General features: G+C 39.3%; 2 protein-coding genes across 5 annotated transcripts in view; one reads left to right on the top strand and one right to left on the bottom strand.

Annotated features, from left to right (window-relative positions):
* The window catches only part of TMLHE (trimethyllysine hydroxylase, epsilon), a 98,238-nt gene extending 95,244 nt beyond the window's left edge, over positions 1 to 2,994 (bottom strand). For both annotated transcript variants that reach the window (XM_082716644.1, XM_082716643.1), the window contains exon 1: positions 2,827 to 2,994. The gene's annotated coding sequence lies outside the window, so the exon portion shown is untranslated. The remainder of the gene's footprint in view (positions 1 to 2,826) is intronic.
* Positions 2,059 to 25,936, top strand: part of SPRY3 (sprouty RTK signaling antagonist 3) — a 152,969-nt gene continuing 129,091 nt past the window's right edge. Inside the window, exon 1 of one of the 3 annotated variants that reach the window (XM_082716663.1) lies at positions 2,059 to 2,660. The gene's annotated coding sequence lies outside the window, so the exon portion shown is untranslated. The remainder of the gene's footprint in view (positions 2,661 to 25,936) is intronic. The other 2 variants (XM_082716660.1, XM_082716659.1) reach the window with 2 other exon arrangements.

Here is a 25,936-nt window from a genome sequence, read left to right as displayed (position 1 = left end):
TAAGAGTCACTGATGGTTTGTCTCCCTCCCAATCCCATCTTGTCTTTTTTTAATTTAGATTCCACACATAAGTGGAATCTGTTTCCACTCAAATTCTTTTTTTTTTTTAAATTTAGATTCCACATATAGGCGGAATCTATTTCCACTTAAATTCCACCTATAAGTGGAATTTGTATGGTCCTCGTTTTTCTGTCTGACTTGTTTCAGTTAACACCATACCCTGTAGGTGCATCCAGGTTGTGCCAATACAAGAAATTTTAAAGACCCTCTGGGTAGTAGAGAAAAGAAAAGGAAGCTCATCTCTTCCACAACTTGTTAGGGGTCGTACAGAGCTCCCTGGGCTGTTGTGCAGTGTTCTTGTTGCTGTGGTGTTGATAAGGAGTGGTGGTTTTCCCATGAGGGCCGAGGGCCAAGCAATGGTTTGGATCTTTGAAAAAAAAAAAAAAAAAAATCTTTGAAATCACTAAACAAGCAAGCCACGGAGATGAAAAGTACAGCACAGGGAACAGAGTCCATAATATTGTAATAACACTGTGCGTTGACGAATGGTGACTCCACTTGCGCTAGTGAGTACTGAGGAGTAGAGTACAGAATTGTCCAATCAGTATGTCGTATGCCTGAAAAGAAGGTACCGCTGTATATGAATGACCCCTCGATGACACATTAAAAAAATCTTTTTAAGTAGATGCATACAAAACCATGTTGCTGGCTCAGTCTGGAGTGGCAGTGGGGGCCAAGAGAAGCAGATGGGTTTAACAATATTCAGGAAGCAGAAGTGGCAAGATTTTGAATGGACTCTCTAGTGGGAATCAGGAGGAGAGAAGATGCCCCCGAGTCAGCGTGCTTAAAGTGGAGTTCCTGTTCTCCTCCCAAACTTACTGTCTTCCCTCGCCGCTAATCTCCGTGAGTAGATCAGCATGCTGGCACAGGGCAAGCATTCATTGATTGTCTTTGGAGTGAGAGAATAAATGAATAGAGTAGAAATGCGGCCAAACAGAGCATTCATCGGTGCCTGCCAAGCAGCCGGTCCTAAAGTCACCCTCGAGGTCGGCTCAGCAGAAGTCTATCACCGTTTCCCTCTCAGTTGTCAACAGTTTGGAAAATCACCAGGTCCCGTGCCCAGAAGGACCCCCTCCTGCCTACCAGGCACCCCTTGCCTGGAACCTGCAGGTGTGGCGCAGGCCGCGTTTGGCCAAGAGCCTGTCATCCTGCGAGTCCTCTAGGGGAGCGCAGTGGCAGACTGTATGGCCCCCCGTTTGGTGTCGTCTAAACAGGGTCACGATGGCACCCAGCTGGTGGACCTCTGTTCACTTTGGCTTCCACCCCAGAGAGACTTTTCGCACCACCGAGGCCTGTGGATCCGGCCCCTGCCCCCACCCTCATGCCCGCAGGCAAAAAGTACCACTGCCAGCAACACTATGGACTCCAAGGGTCACTCTGCGTATTTTACTGTTTCTCCCAGGGGCGACGAGCAGAGATCCAGCACGGCTTCTGCCTTCTGGTGCAGATACCCAAACCAGGAAGTGCTCTGTCCCAGTGCAGATTTCCCAGAAATGAGAATGGGATGGGGCATGCAAAGGATGCCACTTCTCAACCCAACAGTTCTGGACTTAAAGCAACCCAGGAAAGATTACGTTCATCATAGTAGTTACCAGGTAGAGTATGACTTCTTTAAGTATGATGACAAATAAACACATCGACCTCTCCTGGCTGTGAAGACGACAGTGTTTTGCATAAGATAGGGTTGTCATTACCATTTTAAGCAGTTCTTTGAGGTGAAACTGCAATGACATAATGTTGGTTCATAGTGTTTATAATTCTTTGTCTTCATAGTTACTGTAAAATAAACTGTAGTTTTTACTATAGAGATTCCTGAGAAGGCAAGCCAGCTAAGAAGAGAGTCTAAAAGAATGCTATATGGGAACGGATTGTGCAAGTTTTCCTACATATGAAGGCTCGTTTTTACTTCAGCTACTGGTTAATAGTTAAATTACACAATTCTTTTATGATGAGGGTATTGCTGGACAGTGTATCGTATTCATTCAACACAACGTTTTCTTTAATCATCTGCTTAAAATCTTTAATAGTAAAGAATTCATCAAAGCAGTCGTTGGAGCTGACATTCAACCAAGGCACAGTAATGTACTCTTTTTTCCCAGCTATCGGGTCAGTCAGTCGTTAGAACTGTTCACACGGTTTTGATGAATTCTTCCTCCACTAAGTTTCGCAGTGCGCTGCCCGGTCGCTCGCGACTCTTGCTAGGCATTGTCGCTCGGGAGGGGCAGACAAAGGGTAAAATCCGGGCAGAGAACACCAGTGGATCTTAGAACGAGAGAAAGTCCGTGCTGCAGACTGCCGAATGCCACCTTTCACTCCACCGCCAAGCCGGGAAGCTCGAGCAGGTCGGGCACCCTGCGCCAGCTGGAGCCCCGCAGTCAGCGCCGGAGCCCGGGCGGAGAGGTCCGTGGAGCTCGGATCGAGGCGGGCTGGGCGTTGGCCCCGCCGCGGGCTTGCTCCGGCGCCCGCCGCCCCGGCCGACAGCTAGGCCCGTCTGGCCCTGCGCTCCCCCGCGGGCCGCGCTCGCCGCGCACCTGGCATGGAAACCGTGACGACAGCCCTGCGGCAAGGCGCGAGCGGCCTGCTCCTCCACGGGGGTTAAGGTAAGTACCACCGTCCTGGGGCCGAGCAGACGGGGTGGGAGCCGCCCCCCGCGCCCCCCGCGCCCCCCGCGCCCCTCGCGCCAGGCCTTAAAGCGAGTGTCCAGGCAATCCCAACCGCCGCAGCCGCCCAACACACCCCGTCCCCGGTCGGTGGAACAGGACCCACCTGTACGGGAGGTCGCGACTCCCAAGTCAGCCAAACGGGAGGAACTGCAAGCCGAGAGAGCCTCGGGAGGCAGCCTCGCGCCCGCCTTCGCCTTTTTCCTGGAGACTCTCGCTCCCGCGCTCCCCTCCCCCAGGCCGCCGGGCCCGGCCGCCGAGAGGCCCCGCCCCGCTCCTTCCGGCCGAGCGCCGGGGGCGCCCCGTGCGCCTGGGACCGCGGCCTGTCCTGGGGCGCGCTGGGCGCTGGACTCCGTAGGGTCGCGGTCAGGTGCTCCAGTCGCCTTCGTTTACCAGCTGTGGAGACGCGGGCGCAGAGAGGAAAATGGTCCCTAACCCATCACGAGGTTGCTTATTGAGGTTGTCTGGAACAATAATTCTTCCACTTCTTTGCACCACTTTCTTGAACTTAAGTCACATACTCCTCAGGGCTGGACTGCCACCAATTCGATCCAGGGTCCACATACCGTGCTTAAACCAGTACACGCTAACAGGAAACGAGGCATTAGAACGCACGTCTTTTTTGTTTGTTTGTTTGTTTTTAAGATTTTATTTATTTATTTGACAGACAGAGATCACAGTAGGCAGAGAGGCAGGCAGAGAGAGAGACAGAGAGGGAAGCAGGCTCCCCGCTGAGCAGAGAGCCCAATGCGGGACTCGATCCCAGGACCCTGAGATCATGACCTGAGCTGAAGGCAGAGGCTTAAACCACTGAGCCACCCAGGCGCCCCTAGAACGCACGTCTTAATGCACATAGAAATTCAAGAATGACACATTAATACAAAACCACAATGAAACAGTATGTACGATGGAAATCCAAGGCCGACGGAAAAAGATGTAGAGCAAAAACAAACGAATACACTGTACAGACATTGAAAAATGGGAAACAGCACTATTGCAGTTATTAGAAATGAAAAGTAATTAGTGTAATGTCACACGGTGATGATAAAGGAAACTGTGTGTAGAAGTCAGGATCAACAAAAGAAGCAAATGCCTTCATACTTTCGCCTTAGAACGCTTTCTGTCAGAAACTCTACCCCTACTTGTTCTTTCGCGAAACTGCTACTCGTTATTTAGATTCTACCTGCTCCGTGAATCATTCTCTATTTTCCAGAATTAGTTTTCTATTCTTTTCCATGGGTTCAATATGCCCAGTGGATCTAGTACTGGCCTCCTGTGTAACAATTATCATTCAGCGTTATAACTTCTCCCTTTGCATGCCTGTGTCCTTCAATGAACAAATGGTCTCTTGAGACCAGAAAAAAAAAAAAAAAAAAAAAAACACGCGTTTTTCAAATTTCTTTTCCAAGACCCTAGCACAGAGTCTAAAAAGCAGGTGAAATTCTAGACTCAGGCTGGGGCCTATGGACGCCAGGCGCTGGATTCAACTCCGAGTATAAAATGGTAAACAAAAAGGAGACAGAGTCAACGCCCTTAGGGAACTTAAAGAACTTCTAGGAATTGGCCACTGCAAACAGGAAAATGGACATTCCACACACAAGGACCATGATCAAAAGGCATGACCAACAGTCCTGTAATAGGAAGGACCATGACAGTAGCAATTAGAGTGAATAAGATCAATAAAGATAAAGTGAAATCAACAGATAGAAAGTATCCAGAAAGAGGCAAGAGATTGATAGATAAAACTTGTGAAGTGTTGGAAAAAGAAGCCAGTTGCTTTAGTAATAGTAACTAACATTTATTAAACCCGCCTTATAGGCCAAATGCTGGCGTAAGGACTTTATATCAAACACTCGAAGTACCTGATATTATTATCCTTCCTCTAAGGATAAGGGAACTGGGGCACAGAAAAGTTGAGCAATTTTACCAGGATCCCAGAGCAGTTAAGTTTCAGGCCTGAGATTCAAACCTACATAATCTGGCTCCAAACCTGACACTAACTATAATGGAAGCACAAACAAAAACTACAAAGAAGTCTTTCGCAAAATATGTTCATTGTTCCCAGACATTTGGTATCTATGAGAAACAACACTAAGAGCTTCAAGAAATAACACCCTGGAGTCAAACTGTAATGCCCTAGACGGAAGACTTCAGTTGGTATTGGCAGTGATAGTGGTGCCTTTTGTAGGTGATACCATCAAGCTGTGATGGGCGTAACATGGGGGATCAGCAGCCAGAGTAGATGAGGAAGAAGAGAATGTCTCCAGCGCGACTTTGTGAGACACACAGGAGACTTTGGGCAAAGGACTTTACCTCTCTGATCCTCAATTTCTGATTTCACAAATAGACATAATGATAGTATCTATATTATACGTTGTGATGGTTAAGTGAGACAATGTGTACAAAGTAGCTAGTATAAAGTATATATTAAACATTATAACATGATAGGAGCCATTAAAAAAATCCAGCAGAAAAAGGGCATGCTGGAGGTAGTAGGAGTTTTAAATATTCTGGTAAGGGTAAATCTCATTGAGAAAGATGTGTATAAAGTACCTAGCCAGGGGTACCTGGGTGGCTCAGTGGGTTAGAGCCTCGGCCTTGGACTTGGGTCATGGTCCCACGGTCCTGGGAATGAGCCCCGCATCGGGCTCTCTGCTCAGTGGGGAGCCTGCTTTGCCCTCTCTCTCTCTGCCTGCCTCTCTGCCTACTTGTGATCTCTCTCTGTTGAATAAATAAATAAAATCTTTGAAAAAAAAAAAGTACCTAGCCATGTCTGTAAATGCTCAACAAGTACTGGCTGCTGTGATTACAATGATGAACACTATGATGACGCATTTTAGTGACTGACTAGATAAGATGCGGTTCAGGTGCAGCTGGAGGAAGGTACCAGGAAATAGCAGATAAATATTGAGTGGTAAAACAAAAGTTTATTTCCTCCACATGGCATCAGGCACTTATTATTCTGTGTTAAACTGTTTACTTGTTGATTCCCCTTATTACAATTCATATGTGCTTGTATGTGTGAAGTAGCTAACACTGTCTAGTGCAGAGTGGGAACTTGAAAAACATTTTTTGGATGAGTGAATTAATGTCTGAACAAAAATCAATAGGCACTAATGTGCTAAAAAAAAAAAAAGAAAGACTGGGTAGTATCTGGGTCCTTTTATGTTTTAGCCACCCAGGCCTTATGATCCTAGAATATACTAAGCTTGTTCCTGCTCTACTTCCAAAAATATAATCTGCTCATGTATTTGTCTCCATCTGCGCTGATACCACTTGAGGCCAATGGTTGGCAATTTTTTTCTGTAAAGGGTCAGTTAGTAAATATTTTAGGCATATAGTCTCTGCCTGTCACTACTGGATTCTGTGTTCATTGAGCAAAAGCAACCACAGACAGCACTGAAATTATGAGTGGGAGTGCACTCCATTACACTTTACTTACAAAAATGGGCAAGAGGTAGAATTTGGCCTGCAGACTGTAAGTTGCCAACCCTGCCCTAGACCAAATTAACACCATTCCTGTATGGACTATTATATAAGACTGATGTGTAGGAGCTCTCATCTTTGGCCAACATCTATATTTTGGTTTTATCAGTATCTTAAGAAAGAAAAAAAGATTCATATTAAAATTAACCTTCATTATATAACTAAAAGTGACTTTTAATCAGAAAATAAATATTCCGGGCATGGTGCAATGTTGAATTTGGCTGAGGCTTTGGTCTATGACAATAATTCTATAGATTTCATACAGAAATAAATAAATGCTAAAACTCAAAAATTATCTAGGCCATGCAAAATTCTCTGCATCTACTAAAGGACAAAAATTTGGTAAACACTGAAAAGTATGTCATTTTGCATCTGAGGCTATGAACATGGTATGAACATTTCTGACTAAACAGAAATATGACTCTGCACAAACTCAGTAGCCTATACACTAAGTTTTGCAGTGAAGAGGTATGTCAGTAGTTGAAAGGGACAAAACCTACCTGAAACTAATTTAAGTGAAAGAGAGAAGTTTGTGGAAAGATAATTGTGTGTCTCACAAAATTTAAGGAGTGGAGCAATCAAAATTTGGAAAGGGCAAGGTACAGATAGCCCTCAAGAATGCCCAAAACCAAGTATTCAAATGCCATATGGCTCTCTCATTATCTTATCAGTATTCTCCCTGTACATTTGTGCTTGCTTTCGCTCTTCCTCCCTCTGTCTCTCCTCTTACTCTCTCTCTCCCTTTCTTTCTCTCTCCTCCCCCACCCCCACAATCTCCTTTGTTTCTCATGTCCATAAAATAGGAAGTATGGTTATTGAACCATAATTCCTAAATTATGGTTTCTAAATTTAAATCTTACAGCTTCAGCCACTGGAGAGAGACACTATGCCACATTGCGTCCCCTGAAAAGCAGATGCCAAGTTGGAGTTACAAGTCCAGAGATTTACTGTGGGTAATGATTACGAAGATAAAGAGGAAGAGCAGGATTAGGCGGGGATAGAATTCAGACCACATTACAGATCTGTTGCTTGTTAAAGGAGAAGAAATTTAGGAGAAATGGGTAGGAAGTGCCTCAGCTTGCAGTGCAACTCTATGGAAGTCCCAGCCAGCCCAACTGGGAACCTAGAGCAAAAATCGCTAATTATAAGAATCCCACATTAGGCCTAAATGGTCCTAGTATCCCCTTTGTGCTCAGAAATTGCCTGTAAATGCCTAGGATGGGAATGGCCTTGCATCAAATGATAAAAAAATACCCCCAAAGTACCATACCTGGAGGCTATTGTCTGACTTCACTACTCACAGCAGGTTTGGTTTTTTTTTTAGAATTTTTATATATTTATTTGACAGACAGAGATCACAAGTAGGCAGAGAGCCAGTCAGAGAGTAAGAGGGAAGCAGGCTCCCTGCTGAGAAGACATGGGGCTCCATCCCAGGACCTCAGAGATCATGACCCCAGCCAAAGGCAGAGGCTCAACCCACTGAACCACCCAGATGCCCCGCAGGTTTTCTCTTGAAAGAAAATCTGAAAGGCACCTGCCATAGACACTATGGTCCCATATCCATAAATATGAGAGAGGGATTCATCACTGAAGTTTAAGTCTGGTGCCCATCCAAGGCCAATTAATTGTAGCTAAGTGAGTGATGCCACATTATAATAAAAGGTGACCAATCATCCAATTTTGCCTGAGACTGAGAGATTCCCTAGGATGTGAGACTTTGCTCAAACTGGGATACACGAGGTTAAGCTGGGAAGGTTGGTTATCTTAGTGGTATTGATGTTAATCGGCATGGGAAAAGCATTTAAGACAATCCTATAGGATTGTGTACTCTATAAACAATTATATTTTACTGCATTTATGGAGGAAATTCTATGGTGTAGTGGTTTTATTGCATTAAGAGAATTTATGAAGGTCTCAGAACTATTCCCTTGACAATGCCAAAGATTTCAACTTTATTTCTTGTCATGTTCACTCTCTTGTGCATTTATACATGCTTCATCCATCTAGACTACTTTTCTCACTGAAACCTGCTTATCGTTCTTACCACTGTTAGAGAGAAATGCCTCTTCCCCATTGCTTTGGTTTCTACAGGAAGGAGTTCTGTAAATGAAGATTAAGTCATATAATAAATGCTAAGCTCCTATCTTGAGCCTGAAATAAAGTAAGAGCTTGCATTAGTCACAACAACAGTCGTGCAACAGAAGCTGAATCTCCATGACTTAAGTGAAAAAAAAAAAAAGTTAAATAAATCTATATTGTTAATGTCACTAGACTTGCACCTGTGCTATTACAAAAATCATGAAATCTCATAAAATATGCAAGGAGACTTTTTACAGGTATTGAACAATAGTCAGCAAACAACTGTGATCTACAGTAGAAGAGAAACTCACAATGTAAACCCCCAGAATCACCCCATTCCTCGCCTGGTGTCAATTTTCTGACCCCAAAAATAGAGATGAGCTTGGCAGTCTCACTAAGCTCAGGAGGCACAGATCAGAGTGTGGAGTAGCTAAGCAGCTGAAATCTGTGGAAACAGTCATTAGGGAAGACAAAACTGTGCATATATTGGAAGGGTAAATACATGTCTTGGGGTTTATAGCAAATCTTTAAAAATAGGGAAGAGGGTATAGAACTTAGAACTCTTGGTTTCAAGACTTACTGTAAAGCTACACTTATCAAAACTGTGATACTGGAGTAAGAAACAAGTGAATGGAACAGGTTAGAATCCAGTAGTACACCTACACATATGTGGTAATTTATTATTATTATTATTTGGTTTGTTCAACCATTAACACATCAAAGAACATTCAGGCTGTTTCCAATATTTTTCTTTTTTAAAATATCTTATTTATTTATTTGACGGAGAGAAAGAGAGAGAGAACACAAGCAGGTGGAGTGGGAGAGGGAGAAGAAGGCTTCTGGCTGAGCAGGGAGCCCAATGCAGGGCTCCATCCCAGGACCCTGGGATCATGACCAGAGCCAAAGGCAGATGCTGAAACAACTGAGCCATGCAGAAGCCCCTCTAGGATTTTTCTACTGTGAATAAAGTTGCTATGACCATTCATATACAGGTTTCTGGGTAAACAATAATTCTGGGCTAAATGCCTAGGAATATAATTGCTGGATTATACAGTAGTTACATGTTTAATATATTAAGAAATTACCAAAGTATTTTCCAGAGTGGCTAAAACATTTTATATTCTCACCAGCAATGTATGAGATATCAATTTTGTATGCAACCTTTCCAACATTTTGTATTGCCAGTATTTTTTTTTTTTTTTGCCACAAACCTTCGGTTTATTTATTTATTTTTACATTCGGTTTATTAAAAAAAAAAGACAAACCAACAACGGAATATGTGCATAATGCAATTAAATGAGGTATGCCTGTATGAGATTAATCCAGAGGTTTCCTAAGGAAGGAATTATATAAGCCAGGCCTCAGCTTCCTTCTACATAGCCCCACAAGATTACTTTTTTCTTTTAAGATTTATTTATTTATTTTAGAGAGGGAAAGAGAGAAAGGGAGAGAGCAAGTGCAGGGAAGGGCAGAGGAAGATGGAGAAAGAAACTTTAGCAGACTACTCGCTGAGCTTACAGCCTGTCAGAGGGCTTGATCTCATCATCCTGAGATCATTACCTGAGCCGGAACCAAGAGTTGGACACTTCACCAACTGTGCCACCCAGGGGCCCCAAGATAACTTTTTTTTTTTTTTGCCTTGATCAATCAATACTTTTTATTTTTTTATTAACATATAATGTGTTTGTTTAAGGGGTACAAGTCTGTGATTCATCAGGCTTACACAATTCTCAGCACTCTGCATAGCACATACCTTCCCCAGCCGCCTTATCCCTCCTACCCCACCCCCAACTCCAGCAGCCCTCAGGTTGTTTCCTGAGATTAAGAGTCTTTTATGGTTTGTCTCCCTCTCTGGTTTCATCTTGTTTCACTTTTCCCTCTAGTCTCCCATGATCCTCTGTCTTGTTTCTCCAATTCCTCACATCAGTGAGAACACATTATAATTGTCTTTCTCTGACTGACTTATTTCACTCAGTGTAATACCCTCTAGCTCCATCCATGTCATTGCAAATGGCAAGATTTTGTTTTTGATGGCTGCATAATATTCCACTGTATGTTTTTCTTTACCAATTCTTTATTGATTCATCAGATGATGGATATTTGGGCACTTTCTATAATTTAGCTATTGTTGATAATGTTGCTATAAACATTGGGGTGCATATATTCCTTTGAATTACTATTTTTTGTTCTATGCATAAATATCTAGTAGTGCAATTGCTGGGTCATAGGGTTTCTCTACTTTTAACTTTTTGAAGAACCTCCATACTGTTTTCCAGAGTGGCTGCACCAGCTTGCATTCCCACCAACAGTGTAGGAGGGTTCCCCTTTCTCCACATCCTCTTTAACACTTGTTTCATGTGTTGTTGATTTTAGCCATTCTGACAGCTGTGAGGGTATATCTCATTATAGTTTTGATTTATATTTCCCTGATGATGAGTGACATTGAGTGTCTTTTCATGTGTCTGTTGGTATTGGAGGATTGTTTATCTGTAGTTGCTCAGAGTTTCAATTCTGATTATTTGTGAGCATGTTTTCTAAACAGATTTATTGAGATATAAGTAGTGCAATTTATATCTCAATTATATCTTCACTGTTTAACCATGTGAAGAACTGTGAGACTGTTTTCTACAATACCTGCATCTTTTTACATTTTCCCTAGCAATTTATGAGGATCCCAATCTCTCCACATTTTTTTTTTAATATAATTTTTTATTTTTTATAAACATATATTTTTATCCCCAGGGGTACAGGTCTGTGAATCACCAGGTTTACACACTTCACAGCACTCACCAAAACACATACCCTCCCCAATGTCCATAATACCACGCCCTTCTCCCAAACCCCCTCCCCCCAGCAACCCTCAGTTTGTTTTGTGAGATTAAGAGTCACTTATGGTTTGTCTCCCTCCCAATCCCATCTTCTTTCATTTATTCTTCTCGTACCCACTTAAGCCCCCATGTTGCATCACCACTTCCTCATATCAGGGAGATCGTATGATAGTTGTCTTTCTCCACTTGACTTATTTTGCTAAGCATGATATGCTCTAGTTCCATCCATGTTGTCAACACTTGTCATTTTCTTCTCTTTTTTAGTTGTTACTGTCCTAGTGGGAGTGATGTGGTATTATATTATGTTTTGGATTTGCAGTTTCCTAAGGCCTAGGAATGGACATTGAGGTGTTTTATATGCATATTGGCCATTTGCATATTTTCTATAGGGAAATTTCTGCTAAATCTTTTGTACATTTTAAAATTTGGTTATTTGTTATTTTATTGAGTTGTAAGAATGCTTTATATATTGTGGATACAAGGCCTTAGTAGATATATGATTTTCAAAATACTCTTCCATTCTGTGCATAGTCTTTTCATAGTTTTAATGGTATCCTTTGAAGTGCAAAAGATTTTAATTTTCATGATGTATACTTTATCTGTTTTTTCCTTTTGTTGCTTGTGCTTTTGGTGTCATATCTAAGAAGCTATTGCCTTAATAACCAAAGTCATGGCAATTTAGACATGTTTTCTTCTAAAAGTTTTATAGTTTAAGCACTTACATTTAAAACTTTTATCCACTTTGAATTAATTTTTGTATATGAGGTGATATAAGGATCCAAGTTCATTCTTTTGCACTGTAGGATGTTTTTGATGTCCTATTTTTAAAAAAGATTTTATTTATTTAGTTATGAGAGACAGAGAGAGGCAAGCAGAGGCAGGGGGAGAACTAGGCTCCCCACTAAGCAGGGAGCCTGATGTGGGATTCAGCTTGGGTCATGATCCCAGCCAGCTTCTCCCTCTACCATTCCCCCTGCTTGTGCTCTCTCTCTCTCTCTCTGTCAAATAAATAATAAAGTCTTTTTAAGAAAAACAAAACTTTTTTATTCATTCTTTCTTTTACAAAACGATTTGCTTTTTATTGAAGTGTAATTGACACAACACTACCTTACATTTCAAGTGCACAAGATAATGATTCTATATTTGTATATATAGTAAAATGATCACCACAATAAGTTTAACTAACCTCTATTGCCCACACATAGTTACAAAATCATGTTTGTTGTGATGAGGAATTTTAAGATTTACTATCTTAGCAACTTTCAAGTATGCAATATAGCATTATTAACTCTAGTCACCATATGATACATTACATCCCCATGACTAATTTATTTTATAACTGGAAAATTGTACATTTAGGTTCCCTTTACCCATTTCACCTAGTTCCACAGCCTTCCTCTGGCCTTCCTCTGGCAATCACCAGTTTGTTCTCTGTATCTTTGAGCTCCTTTTTTTTACATGCCACATATAAGTGAGATAATATGAGATCATATGATATTTGTCTTTCTTGGTCTGACTTTTTTCACTGAGCACAATGCCCTTAAGGTCCATCCATGTTCTCACAAATGGCAATATTCCTTTATTTTTTTTTAAAAACATGTTTTATTTATTTATTTTTCAGAGAGAGAGAGCAAGAGCACAACCAGGGGGAGCAACAGGCAGAGGGAGAAGTAAGCTCCCTGCTGGGCAGGGAGCCTGATGTGGGGCTCCAAGGACCCCAGGATCATGACCTGAGCTGAAGGCAAAAACTTAACTGATTTCCTTATTTTGCAGAGTCAAAGCAGTCTGGAGAAAGAACACAGCCGGAACTATCACAGTGATTTCAAACTATATGACAAAGTTATAGTAATCAGTATGATACAGTATAGAAACAGTATGTACTGGTACAAAAACAGACATATAGATTAATGGAATAAAATAGAGAGCCCAGAAATAAAACCCATGCATATATGATCAATTGATCTAGGACAAAAGAGATAGAAATATACAATGGGAAAAGGTAGTCTTCTTAATAAATGGTGTTGGGAAAACTGAACAGCTACATGCAAAAGAATGAATCTGAACCACTATCTTACACCGTACAGAAACATAAATTCAAAATGGATTAAAGACTTGAATGTAAGACCTGAAACCATAAAACATCCTGGGGACCATAGATAGTAAGCTCTTTGATATTGGCCTTAGCAGTATTTTTTGGGCCAGTCTTCTCAGGCAAAGGCAATAAAAACTAAAATAAACAAATGGGTTACATCAAGCTAAAAAGGCTTTGCAGAAAGAAATGATGACTGAAAGGAGGAAGCAAACTACTGAAAGGGAAAAAATATTTGCAAATCATACATCTGATAAGAGATTAATATTCGAAATATATAAGAAATTTATATAACAATTAAAAAGCAAATAACCTAATTAAAAAATAAGCAGAGGACTTGAAGAAGCATTTTTCAAAAGAAGATATACAGATGACCAACAGGTACATGAAGATGCTCAACACCAGTTATCATCAGGGAAGTTCAGGAAATTTGAAAACTCCAAACTGAGGAGGTATTGCACACCTATGTTCATTGCAGCATTATTTATAATAACCAAGATATGGAGGCAACATGTATCGGTTAATAGATGAATGTACAAAGAATATTGGGTGCACACACACCACACAGGCAATGCAATATTACTCAGCCACAAAAAGAGTGAAATTTCACCATGTGTGACTACATGGATTGACCTAGAGGATATTATGGTAAGTGAGAAAAGTGAGGAAGACAGTTATCCTATGATCTCACTCATTTGTGAAACCTAAAGAGCAAAACAGATGTACAAACAAAACAACACAGAGGCAGAACTCAAAGGTATAGGAACAAAATTGTTGGTTATTGCAGTGGGGAGGCATTGAGGTGGGCAAAATAGGTGAAATGGATTAAGGGGTACAGCTTCCAATTATAAAATAAATAAGTCATTGGGATGTATAATGTACAGCATAAAGAATATAGTCAATAATAATATAATAACTTTGTGTGGTGACAGAGTAACTGGACTTACTGTGGGGGTTATTTCATAACATGTGAACATTTACATCACTTTGATATACACTTGAAACGAATAGGATATTGTATGTCAATTATACTTCAATTAAAAATAATGATTTCCTAATAAATGTAAAAGTAGAAAGGATCTGGAAAGATGGTGGCAGAGTAGGAGAACCCTGGATTTCTCTTCTCCTATGAACACAAATAGATAATTATCAATCATCCTAAATACTCCACAAATCAACCTGAAGACTCACAGAACCAACTCCACAACTAAAGGGAGAAGAGAGCCCACATTGAGGAAGGTAGGAAGTATGGAGATTTGGTTTAGGGGAGAAATGGATCACAGGTCCTTTAGAGAGAAGGGAGCTATAGTTGGGGACAAAGGTGAGTGAGAGAGAGAGAAGCACAGAGGGAAACACACAGAAAACATTTCCCCAAATACACTGGCTTAGAAAACGAAAGGGGCTGAATTTCATGAGTTCTTGTAATCAGTGAGCTTAAAGCCTGGAGTTTTAAAGGTCAGTGGGCTTGGATGGGATAGAGCCCAGAGGGCATTGCTCTGCTCCTGGAGAGAATGTTGGCAAACAACCTGGGGCCAGACAGCACAGAAACATGATCTGAAAAACACCTGGGATGCACAAGATTCTTTGCTCTTCCTAGGAAACTCTCAGAGCACCTCTCTGGAAACAAAGGAGATGGCTGGTGCCATGTCCCCTCTGCCCCTCAGTATATACACAAAGCCACAGGCAAGAAATAGTGCAACACTGACACAGGCTCCTAAGTTGCATATACCAAGCCCCATGCCCCTGCACTCTGGCAGGACTGCCCTTCTCAGTCAAGCTTGTTTAAGTCCCAGCATGGCAGACCCCCTCTCCAAAAGACCAGCTCAAACCACTGCCCACACCACATCTTCCAACTCCAGAGCAGACTTAGTTAAAATTCACTACATTCAGGCCAGGGACTAAATACTTCCCACTGCAGGCCAGGAGAGACTTTGTACATGATTGGCTTGAAGGCTAGAACAGCCAAAACACAACAGCAGAGCACATACTACACACACCAAAGACAATCCCTGAAGCTCCAGGGCCTGGACAGTACATGACCTCTTATTCATAAGGCCATTACTTTCAAGAGCAGGAAACATAACTGCCTTTTCTAACACAGAGAAGAAGGCAGAGTCTTAGACAAAAATGCCAAGATAGAGGAATTTATCCCAAATGGAAGATAAAGATAAGGCCACTTCCAGAGATGTAAGTGAGACAAATATAAGAAACATGACCTAATGGAGAATTTAAAGCAAAAATTGTAAGGATGCTCACTGGGCTTGAGAAAAGAATAGAAGGTATCAGTGAGACCCTTATCAGAGAGATAAATAATTAAAAAATCAATCAGAGATGAAAAATGAAACAAATGAGATTGGAAATAGACTTGATGAAATGAATAGCAGGCTTGAAGAAACAGAGGAATGAACTAGTGATACTGAAGACAAAATAATGTAAAATAATGAAGTTGAACAAAAGATAGGAAGAATTAGGGAACATGAGAATAGACTTAGGGAACTCTGACTCCATCAAACATAATAACATTTGTGTTATAGGAGTCCCAGAAGAAAAAGTGAAAAAAAGGAGTGGAAGCTTTATTTGAGGAAATAATAGCTGAAAACTTTCCTAGTCCAGGGAAGGAAATGGATGTCCAAATCCAGAAGACACAGGGAACTCCCAACAAAAGCAGGCCAACACCATGACATATTGTAATTAAGTTTGCAAAATATAGTGATAAAGAGAAAGTATAAAAAGCAACAAGAAAAAAGAAGTCCTTAACTTACAAAGGAAAAGCCATAAGGCGAGCTAGAGATTTCTCAACAGAAACTTGGCAAGCCAGGAGAGAGTGGCATGATATGTTCAATGTGCTGAATGGGAAAAATCTGCACCCAGGAAAATATCCAGCAAGACTGTCATTCAGAATAGAAGGAGAGATTCTTTCCCAGACAGACAAAAGCTAAAGGAGATCATGATCACTAAACTAGCTCTGTAAGAAACATTAAAGGGGATCCTTTGAGTGGGAAGGAGAGACCCAAAATGGTAAAAACAAGAAAGGATCAGAGAAATTCTCTAAAAAATGATAAAAAATAATAAAATGACAATAAATACATATCTATCAATAATTACTTTTATTGTAGGGCACCTGGGTGGCTCAGTTGTTAAGTGTATGCCTTCAGCTCAGGTCATGATCCCAGGGTCCTGGGATCAAGCCCTGCATCAGGCTCCCTGCTCAGTGGGGAGTCTGCTTCTCCCTCTCCCACTCTCCCTGCTTGTGTTCCCTCTCTCACTAAGTCTCTGTCAAATAAATAAATCTTTAAAAAAATAATTACTTTGCTCGTAAATGGACTAATACTACAATCAAAAGACATAGGGTGTCAGAATGCATAAAAAACAAGATCTATTTATTTACTGCCTACAAAAGACTCATTTTAGACCTAAATACACCTGGGGATTGAAAATGAGGGGGTGGAGAAACATTATGCAAATGGATGTCAAAGAAAGCCAAAGTATGGTGTGCCTGAGTGTCTTAGCTGGTTAAATGTTCAACTCTTGATTTCAGCTCAGGTCATGATCTTAGGGTTGTAAGATTGAGCCTCATTTTGTGCTCCACATTGGGTATGGAGCCTGCCTAAGATTCTCTCTCCCTTTCCCTCTTCTCCTCCCCAACTCTCTATCTCTATCTCAAAAAAAAAAAAAAAAAAAAAAAAAAAAAAAAAAAAAAAAAAAAGACAGAAAGTAGTATCTATGTACTATCCAAAACAGTATGGGACTTTAGAACCCCAATTACCTCAATGGAGAGATACCTAAAACATGGAGATGAGAGAAGAAAAGACTGGATTCAAACTACATCTACAGTGAACTTCATATAGAGTTATGCAGAAGGTGTTATATACAAAGCTAAGAATAGGAATAACCGCAAAATAAATAATAAAATGACAATAAAAACATATTTATCAACAATTAATTTGAATGTAACTAGACTAAATGCTCCAATCAGAAGACATAAGGTAACAGAATGGACAAAAAATAAGGCCTATCTATATGCTGCCTACCAGAGACCCATTTTAGAACTAAAGACACCTGCAGATAGAAAGTGAGAAGATGGAGAAACATATGTCATGCAAATGGGTGTCAAAAGAAAGCCATGGTAGGTATACTTACATCAGACAAAGTAGAATTTAAAACAAAGATGATAACAGGAAACTAGGATACCGTATAATAATAAAGAAACTAATAGGTAATAATATAATAATAGTAGGGGCTTTAATACTTCACTTGTATCAATGGACAGGTCATCTAACAGAAAATCATCACGGGAACAATAGCTTTGAGTGACACACTGGACCAAATGGATTAAACAGATATATTGAGAACATTTTACCCTAAAACCACAGGATACACATTCTTTTCAAGTGCACACAGAACAGTCCCCATAATAAATCACATATTATCCCACCAGACAAACCTCAACAAATTCAAGAAGATCAAAATCATACTAAGCAACTTTTCTGACCACAACACTATGAAACTAGAAGTCAACTATAATAAAAAAAATCTGGAAAGACAAGAGATACATGGAGGTTAAATAACAAGCTACTAAACAGTGAATGGGTCAGCCATGAAATAAAAAAAAGAAGCAAAAAGTACATAGAAACAAATGAAAATGAAAACACAATGGTCCAAAACTTCTGGCATGCACCAAAGAAAAAAGAATATTACTCAGCCATAAAAATGAATGAAATCTTGCCATTTGCAACAACATGGATGAAGCTAGAAAGTATTACTCTAAGCAGTTTGCTGGACAAAAAGACTGGACACAGAAGAGTACATATTATGTTATTCCATTTATATCAATTTTTAGAAAAAGCCAATCTAATCTATGATAACAGAAAGTCAGTTGTCCTGGGAAGGGACAAATGGAATATAGAATCAGAAAAGACCAGGTTATTGTTCTTTATGCATTTTATGCATGTTATATCTTAAGGTTCTGAGGAATTTCTTATATTAAATCTCTCTTCACTCCTTTGTTTTGAGCCTCTTTTTTAAATCATGAAACAACACTTTCCTGGGGCTTCCAGAATAACTACCTTTCCATGGGCCCCATATTGTTCCTTTGCTTAGGCCCCTCCAGTCACTATGTTCTAAGCTATAACTATCAGCTCTAGGATATTCTATTTCTGCCCTCTTCCCTATTTCATGATTTAGGATTGTCCATGTTACAAAGGTCCAAGGGCCCAGGGGTACTTATGTTCTTTAAGTGTCTTAAAAATTAGGACATCATAGACAGTGAGCTATTAGTAACCCTAATGCAATAATGACTTCATTCCAATGATTTGCTTTAGGAGATAAACAACCTAGATTAGACAAGTAATAAAGGGATTATTTGGGGGCTTTAAGTACCCACTGAATAATTTCTAATATGCTTCTAAATAATCATCAATGGATTTTATACTTTTAAGCTGATCTCTTTTGCTGTCTTTTCTCATTCTTCCTCTATCCTTCTAGTCCTGTTCCTTCACATCATGCTATCCATTTATACTGTGGCATTCCTCATTCATTTTCTATAAAGCCTTTTAAAGTTTAACCTGGATATCTCACCTTCCACATTCTAAGCATTAAAGTATTTAAGGTATACAATATATTTAAGTCAAATTAATCTTCCACATTATTACCTGTATTTTTAAGAAACTGACCTTAAACTGAAAATCTCACAGCTTCTAAAAAGATGAGTCATAAGAATTTTTATAATCCCTGTGCTTATACATTATCTGCTAATCACAACACAGACCACAGTACTGTTTCAATTAATGGCTAGACATGTTTATGATCACAAAAAATTTTCTTTAATCTTTTAAAAAATTTTTATTTATTTAAGAGAGAAATAAAGAGAGTGACAGAGAGCACAGGTGGGCAGGAGAGGGAAAAGCAGGCAGGGACCCCTAATGTGGGACTTGATCCCAGGACCCTGAGATCATGACCCAAGCTGAAGGTAGGTGCTTAACCTACTGAGCCACCCAGGTGCACCACAAAAATTTTTCTAAATTAAAATCCACAGCAAAATAATTAAATCTACAGTGACAATATCTAGACATTCCTCAGTAAATTCCATTGCAGCATGAATGCAAATGTGTAGATTATTATTCTAAATTAATTAGACACTCATGCTTGCAGTTCAGTCAATGAGTTCTCACATACACCAAGTTAGTGAAGGAGGTAAGAATGGTGTAGAGGAGAAAGCACTTGGCTTGGTCAGGAGAATGAGTTCTATTTTGGCTGTGCTACTATCTGTAGTTTTGAGCAAGTACCATAATATCTCTTAGCTTCAGAATTCTCTTCTGTAAAATGAAGAGGTTAGAGTAGCAAATTCCCTTTGTTTGTATTTTGCTTCAGAGTTCAAAAAATTCTTTTATAGGAACTATCTTATCTGACCTTACAATAACCTGTGAGTTAAGCAAAGTGTATATTTTTTTCTATATTAAAAATTAGACCCAGGGGCCCTGTGTGGCACAGTTGGTTAAGCATCCAACTCTTGGTTTTGGCTCAGGTCTGATCTTGGGTCCTGAGATCTAGCCCCACATCAGGCTCCCTGCTCAGTGCAGAGTCTGCTTGGGTTTTTCTCTCCCCGTCCTTCTGCACCCACCCCCCCCAAATAAATCTTTTAAAAAAATTGGGCCTAGATTGGCAAAAGAACTTATTCCAAGTCACACAAGACAAAATCAGAGCTAGCAACTTTGTATTTCAAATTCCTATCTATACTACCATACTGGCCTTTTAAAGCCTTTTAGTAGCTGGATTCACTGATCATCCTGAAACAGAGTTCCCGGAGGAAAGCCACACCAGTTACTAGTCTATGATTTTTCCTTGTTCTCAGATGTAAGCTCATGACAGCCTTTTCCTTTTATATTACACACTTGGCATACTCTGTGTAATTTACCTCCATCTATGTCCTGCTGAACCACTGTACTCCCACTTTTTGAGGTTTTGGAAGGTGCTAACACAATCTGCTGGGGTATGATACTTTATATTAGAGGTGATGAGGAAGCTGAGGGCTTGGGAATGTAGAAGTAGGAGACATAGGGGAATGATGGTCTGGGAGGAGAAAGACAGTTACCTATTTTAAATCGTTTTTCTTCTAAGATACTCACAATTTAAATAGTAATCTTTTAGCCTGATAACATTTTTTGTTAATCACTCTATCTCCTGAGTCATTCTGATCCCTGAGACAAAGAGCCAGTTTTCTTCTGCAGGAAGGTTATTGCTTCTCCTAATGTCTGGGGGATGGGAATATTTTGAGGATTGCTATCTGGGCTTAGTGAGGAAGCAGGAAGGGTGTGCCAAGGGCTAGGACAAATCATTCTGTCTTCTTATGAGTGTCATTCCAAGTCTTAACAATTACCCAACTATTTCATTCAAACATTGGTTTTGAGTAGATATCCATGGTTTGTCTGCCTGCCTGCCTTCCTTTCTTTCTTTCTTTCTTTCTTTCTTCCTTCCTTCCTTCCCTCCTTTTATTATCTATCATCTATCTATATCTATCATCTATCTATATCTATCATCTATCTATCCATTATCTATTTCTATTATCTATCAATCAATCATCAATCATCTATCTATCTATAATCTGTCTATCTAAGTTATGATTTTAATCTGTTCTCTATTCATCATGCTGTGGTCTGTTGGGCACCAGAATGCAAATAGAAAAGCTCAAGATAGTTTCTACCTTCAATGACCTCATGTCATAGGCACAATACATGACTAAGAGCATGGTATGCTTTCAAAATACTACATGTATATAACATTGTTTTCTTCTTTGTTCACTAAATATGAAGTAGGTTTGAAAAGATGTTGATATAGCTTCTGTGAAAAACATTTGTTGGTTTTAGTAAATCCTGCCTGGTATTCTCAAAAGGGAACGATGCAGTGGGAGATGTTTCTGGCCAGTTTGTCAGAAATGCTGCCAAAGTGTGGAAGTTTGTCAGAAAAGCTGCCAAAGTGTGAAATCAGCCAATGTTTCTTTGGTGCCCTTCCAACCTCCCTGACTACTGGCTCTCAAATCTCCAATGCCTTCAAACTCTCCCCCAGCTTTCCAAGCCCTCTTCCTATTGCATCTCACCCAGATCCGCCTTACTTGAGTAGTTCCTTCTTGGAGTATTCTATTTAGTCTGTTACTGGTCAAAATGTACCTATACTCTTTTTCTCAAGGTCATAGACTTAGAAAGATTAACCCTTCAGAGATAGGCACCGATTCAGGATACACTTAAATACAGGGCGGTTATATTCACCTCTGGTCAATTCTGTAATTAATGCATAAAGAATGGAATTTCTCTGACCTATGCCAGACTGTTAGAACTATAGCTTATGCCATTGGTCTTCTTTACCATCTTTCTCTAAGTCAAATTTCATAGAAGTTATCTTATTTTGCTTCAAGATTCTATTGATGTTTTGCTCTCTATTATGGGTACTGTAATTTAAAAAGAAATCTGGACTAATTTCACGTGACAACTCTAACACTAAATTGTACAATTTAGTTATCACTTTTGATAACTAAATTTTGAAAGGAAACCAGAGTTCATTTTGGATCCAAATCTTTTTCACATCGTGGTACAAATAGAAAGTAATATTTATGTATCTTACTGAGACAAACAGGTAAGGTTGCTTGCAGCCATAGGCAACTGGCCTGGAGATTCCAGTTACCTAAAGTCCTGTCTGTTCACTACAAGGGTTGAAGAAATCAATAATATATTGTATACCTATAGTACATTTGTGGAGAAACATTTGTGCTGAAAACAACACACCAATTGGAAAATTTTGAGATTTATTTTTTTCCTAATATCCTCTCAGGGTGAAGATGAATTTTCTATACAAAATCTTTCAAAGCAGATTTCCATTCTCTCCTTGAATATGTCCAGTGTTGGGAAACTCACTGTATATCAGGGAAGACAATTGGTTCCATTGTGGGCTAAGTCTAATGGTTATATAGTTCTTCTTGTTATCAAACTAAAAATTGCCTCTCACAGTGGAACACATTCATTCAGATTGGATTTGGTCGGAGCAAACTAGTAGAAGTAAAACTAAGTAAGAAGTAAAACTAAGTAGAAGTTTTACACCACTCTTCCTCTGTATACTGTACTTTTACTAGTGGAGACTGAGATTTTACTACCTTTTACTTTTAGTAATTATGGCTTACTGTCAACTAAGTCTTCTACATCTTTTTTTCACATATGAAGCTTTTTATTTTCACATATGAAGCTCTTAAGCCAAGTCTGTTCCATCTTGTGTATTTGAAGGATTTTTCCAATTATCACATCTCAGTTTTTTATTTTAAGATTTTATTTATTTATTTGACAGAGATCACAAATAGGCAGAGAGGCAGGCAGAGAGAGAGGAGGAAGCAGGCTCCCCGCTAAGCAGAGAGCCTGATGTGGGGCTCGATCCCAGGACCCCGGGATCATGACCTGAGCCAAAAGCAGAGGCTTTAACCCGCTGAGCCACCCAGGTGCTGCCACATCTCAGTTTTTAAAATACTAGGTCTGTTTCATCTTTCTTTATTTCTATCCAATTTATTGGCAAAAATATTGAACAGGTCAAGGACTACCAGTCTCCTGTATTTGATACTTTATATATCCTCATTTAATATTTCTTGAGCACCTTTTCTGTGATGAACAAAATACCTGCATTTCCTTTCCTCATGGAGCTTATGATTAATCAAGTAAACAGAACTGTTTTGTTGTAATTGTTCAATTAGTTGTGAGCCCATTTAATTGTAGTCACCTTCCCATTTTTTTTAAATAAACATCTCATGCGCAACTTTATCAAATGCCTAGGTTGTTCAATCTAGTTATAGCATATATATAACATTCACCTTATCAACTAACATAGTAAACCTTAAGAAGGAAGTGCAGCATGTCTATGAAAATGTGTGAAATTATAAGTTTTAATATTAGCTGCCATTTGCCATGAGTACACAGGAAGAATTTGCGGATGTGTTCCTGGCTTGTTTGAGAAGGTCTCCAAGGGAAACCAGAAATATGTCTCTTCATGGGTAGAGAAAAGGAACTTTGTGGGGGATCATGCAATGGGAACGGAGAAGTCAGAGTAATTGAGAGTGACCACACAGCTTAAAGAAATGATAGTAACTCCAAAAGTAAGAAGAAAAGCAGTCAGTTGAGGCCCACCAGAGTGGGAGGGGCAAGATTTTAGGTATTAGGAGAAACAAAGATGGTGGTTCCTAAACTGGAATATTTTCTACAACTTTGGTCATTATAAGCGAGACAAAGGACATCCAAAAGACTATGAATTAAGCAATGTGGGAGAGATGTGTCTGGCCAGCTACTTATGCCAGCTACTGACAATGTTGTTATATATTGTTTTCTGTTAATTGAGCTTCTTAATGTAATATTGTGCCAAGGGTATACAATATGCAAAATATGATGCTTAGGGGAAAAGAAAACTGCTTGCCTCAGTACAACAGATATTTCTAGCTGTACCATATACCAAAATAGAGTTTTCATAGTAACTTAATTTGGGCCTTTTGTTCTATCAAAAATTAGCATGGAGTTTTCAGTAGGAAATTAGAGTATTCTGTCAAAACTGTTGGTCACACATGTTAGTTCTTGGAGATCAGCACTTTTCTTTTTCTTCTCATCAATAATTCTTTTTTAGTAATCCATTCTAAAGCCCTGACTAAACTTAACATTGAGCTCACATTTTATAAGTTTTAAAATTTCCCTGTATTCTTTTGAATCTAAGGACTGTGTTATTCAGCCTTTATTTCATAGACCTTATATTTTTGAGAAGTTTTATGTTCAGTATAGATGAGAAGAAAGTACAGAGAATTTCCATAAAATATCTGTTCCATACATACACAGATTACCCCCAATAACATCCCACACTAAAGTGTACATTTGTTACAGTTGATGAACCTATATTGACATATCGTTATCACCAAAAGTCCACAATGCACATTAATACTCACTCTTGGTTCTGTGCATTCTATGGGTTTAGACAAATGTATAATGACATCTATCTACCATTTTAACATCATATAGAAGTTTCACTGAACCAAAAATCTTCTGTGCTCTGCCTTTCTGTCTTACCCCTGGCTACCACTGATCTTTTTTACTGTCGCCCTAGTTTTGCCTTTTCCAGGATGTCATATAGTTAGAATCATAGAGTATGTAGCCTTTTCAGATTGCCTTCTTTTATTTAGTAATATGCATTGAAATTTCCTCCATGTCTTTTCATCTCTTGATAGCTCATTTCTTTTTAGAGCTGAATAATATTCTATTGGCTAAATGGACCACCCTTATTGGATTTTCATCATCCTTATAGGTGTGTGGCAGTATCTCTTTGTAATTCTCATATGCAATTACTAATGACTTATGATGTTGAGCATCTTTTCATATGCTTATTTGCTATCTGTATATCTTTGGTGACTTGTCTACTCAGATATTTCACCCATTTAAAAATTGTGGTAAGAGCATTTAACATGAAATCTTCCCTCTTAACAAAATTTTAAACATACAATATAGTGTCTCTAACTATAGCCACTATGTTGTACAACAGATCTCTAAAACTTACTTATCTTGCATAACTGAAACTTTATACCTGTTGAACAACAGTTCCCCATTTCCCCTTCCTCCAGCCCCTGGAAACCACCGTTCTACTCTCTGTTTCTATGAGTTTGACTATTTTAGATACCTCATATATGTGGAATCATGTAGTATTTATCCTTCTGTGTTTGGCTTATTTCACTTAGCATAATGCCCCCAGGGTTCATCCATGTCATCACATGTGGCAGGATTTCCATCTATATAAGGCTGAATAACATTCAAATGTACATATTTAGCACATTTTCTTCTTTCATTCATCTGTCAATGGACATTTAGGTTGTTTACATGTCTTGGCTTTTGTGAGTAATGCTGCACTGAAGATGCAAGTGCAGATATGTTTTTGAAATCCTGATTTCAGTTCTTTTGGATATATACCTAAAGCGGTATTGCTAGATCATATTGTAGTTTCCACTATGGAAAACATATGGAGGGCTCTCTATTCAAGTCTTCAAAGATTACCAAAAAGAATTCATCCATAACTCTTCTCAGTATGAATATGATTCATCTGGTCAGGAGACTTGAGCCTATCAGGTGAACTACATACTTTTTCTGTTTCATCACCTATATTAGACTTAAAATCTGTCTTTCCAAAATTGTAATATGTCTAGTGTAAAAATTATTATATTTGATAGAGAGGATTGGGGAAAAATGGTAGCTAAGTAATTCTGATCTTTTTAAAAATCACATGTTGGCATATAGGCCAAGCATTTTCCCCATGTGAATCAGCATATATGAGTGGTGCTCAAAGGATAAATCTTGGTGATATATCTTACAATAAGAATCAGAATACTTGATTTTTAATCCCACTTCCTTCCCTGTGCTCATATTTGCTGTTTTGATTTTTAGAAAATTGCTTCCCCTCTATGGACCTTAGTATCAAATGAGTTGGGGCAAATGATGCCTAAGATCTTTTATAGATTCTGTGGTTCTAAGGGTGTATTTGAATATGAAGCTTCCATAGACATGAATACTTACCACTTATGTTATTCATTGCTCCTAAAGACATCATGGACCCCTTTTGTGTCCTTCCTATGCTTTTTTGTTTGTTTTACATTTTTTATTAACACATAATGTATTATTAGCCCCACGGGTAGAGGTCTGTGAATTCTCAGTCTTACACATTTCACAGCACTCACCATAGCA

This window comes from Mustela nivalis (genome assembly GCF_964662115.1).
Source record: "Mustela nivalis genome assembly, chromosome: X".
NCBI classification, from domain to species: domain Eukaryota; kingdom Metazoa; phylum Chordata; class Mammalia; order Carnivora; family Mustelidae; genus Mustela; species Mustela nivalis.
The sequence above is the reverse complement of the archived record's forward strand: the minus strand, read 5'-3'. Positions and strand labels throughout refer to the sequence as shown.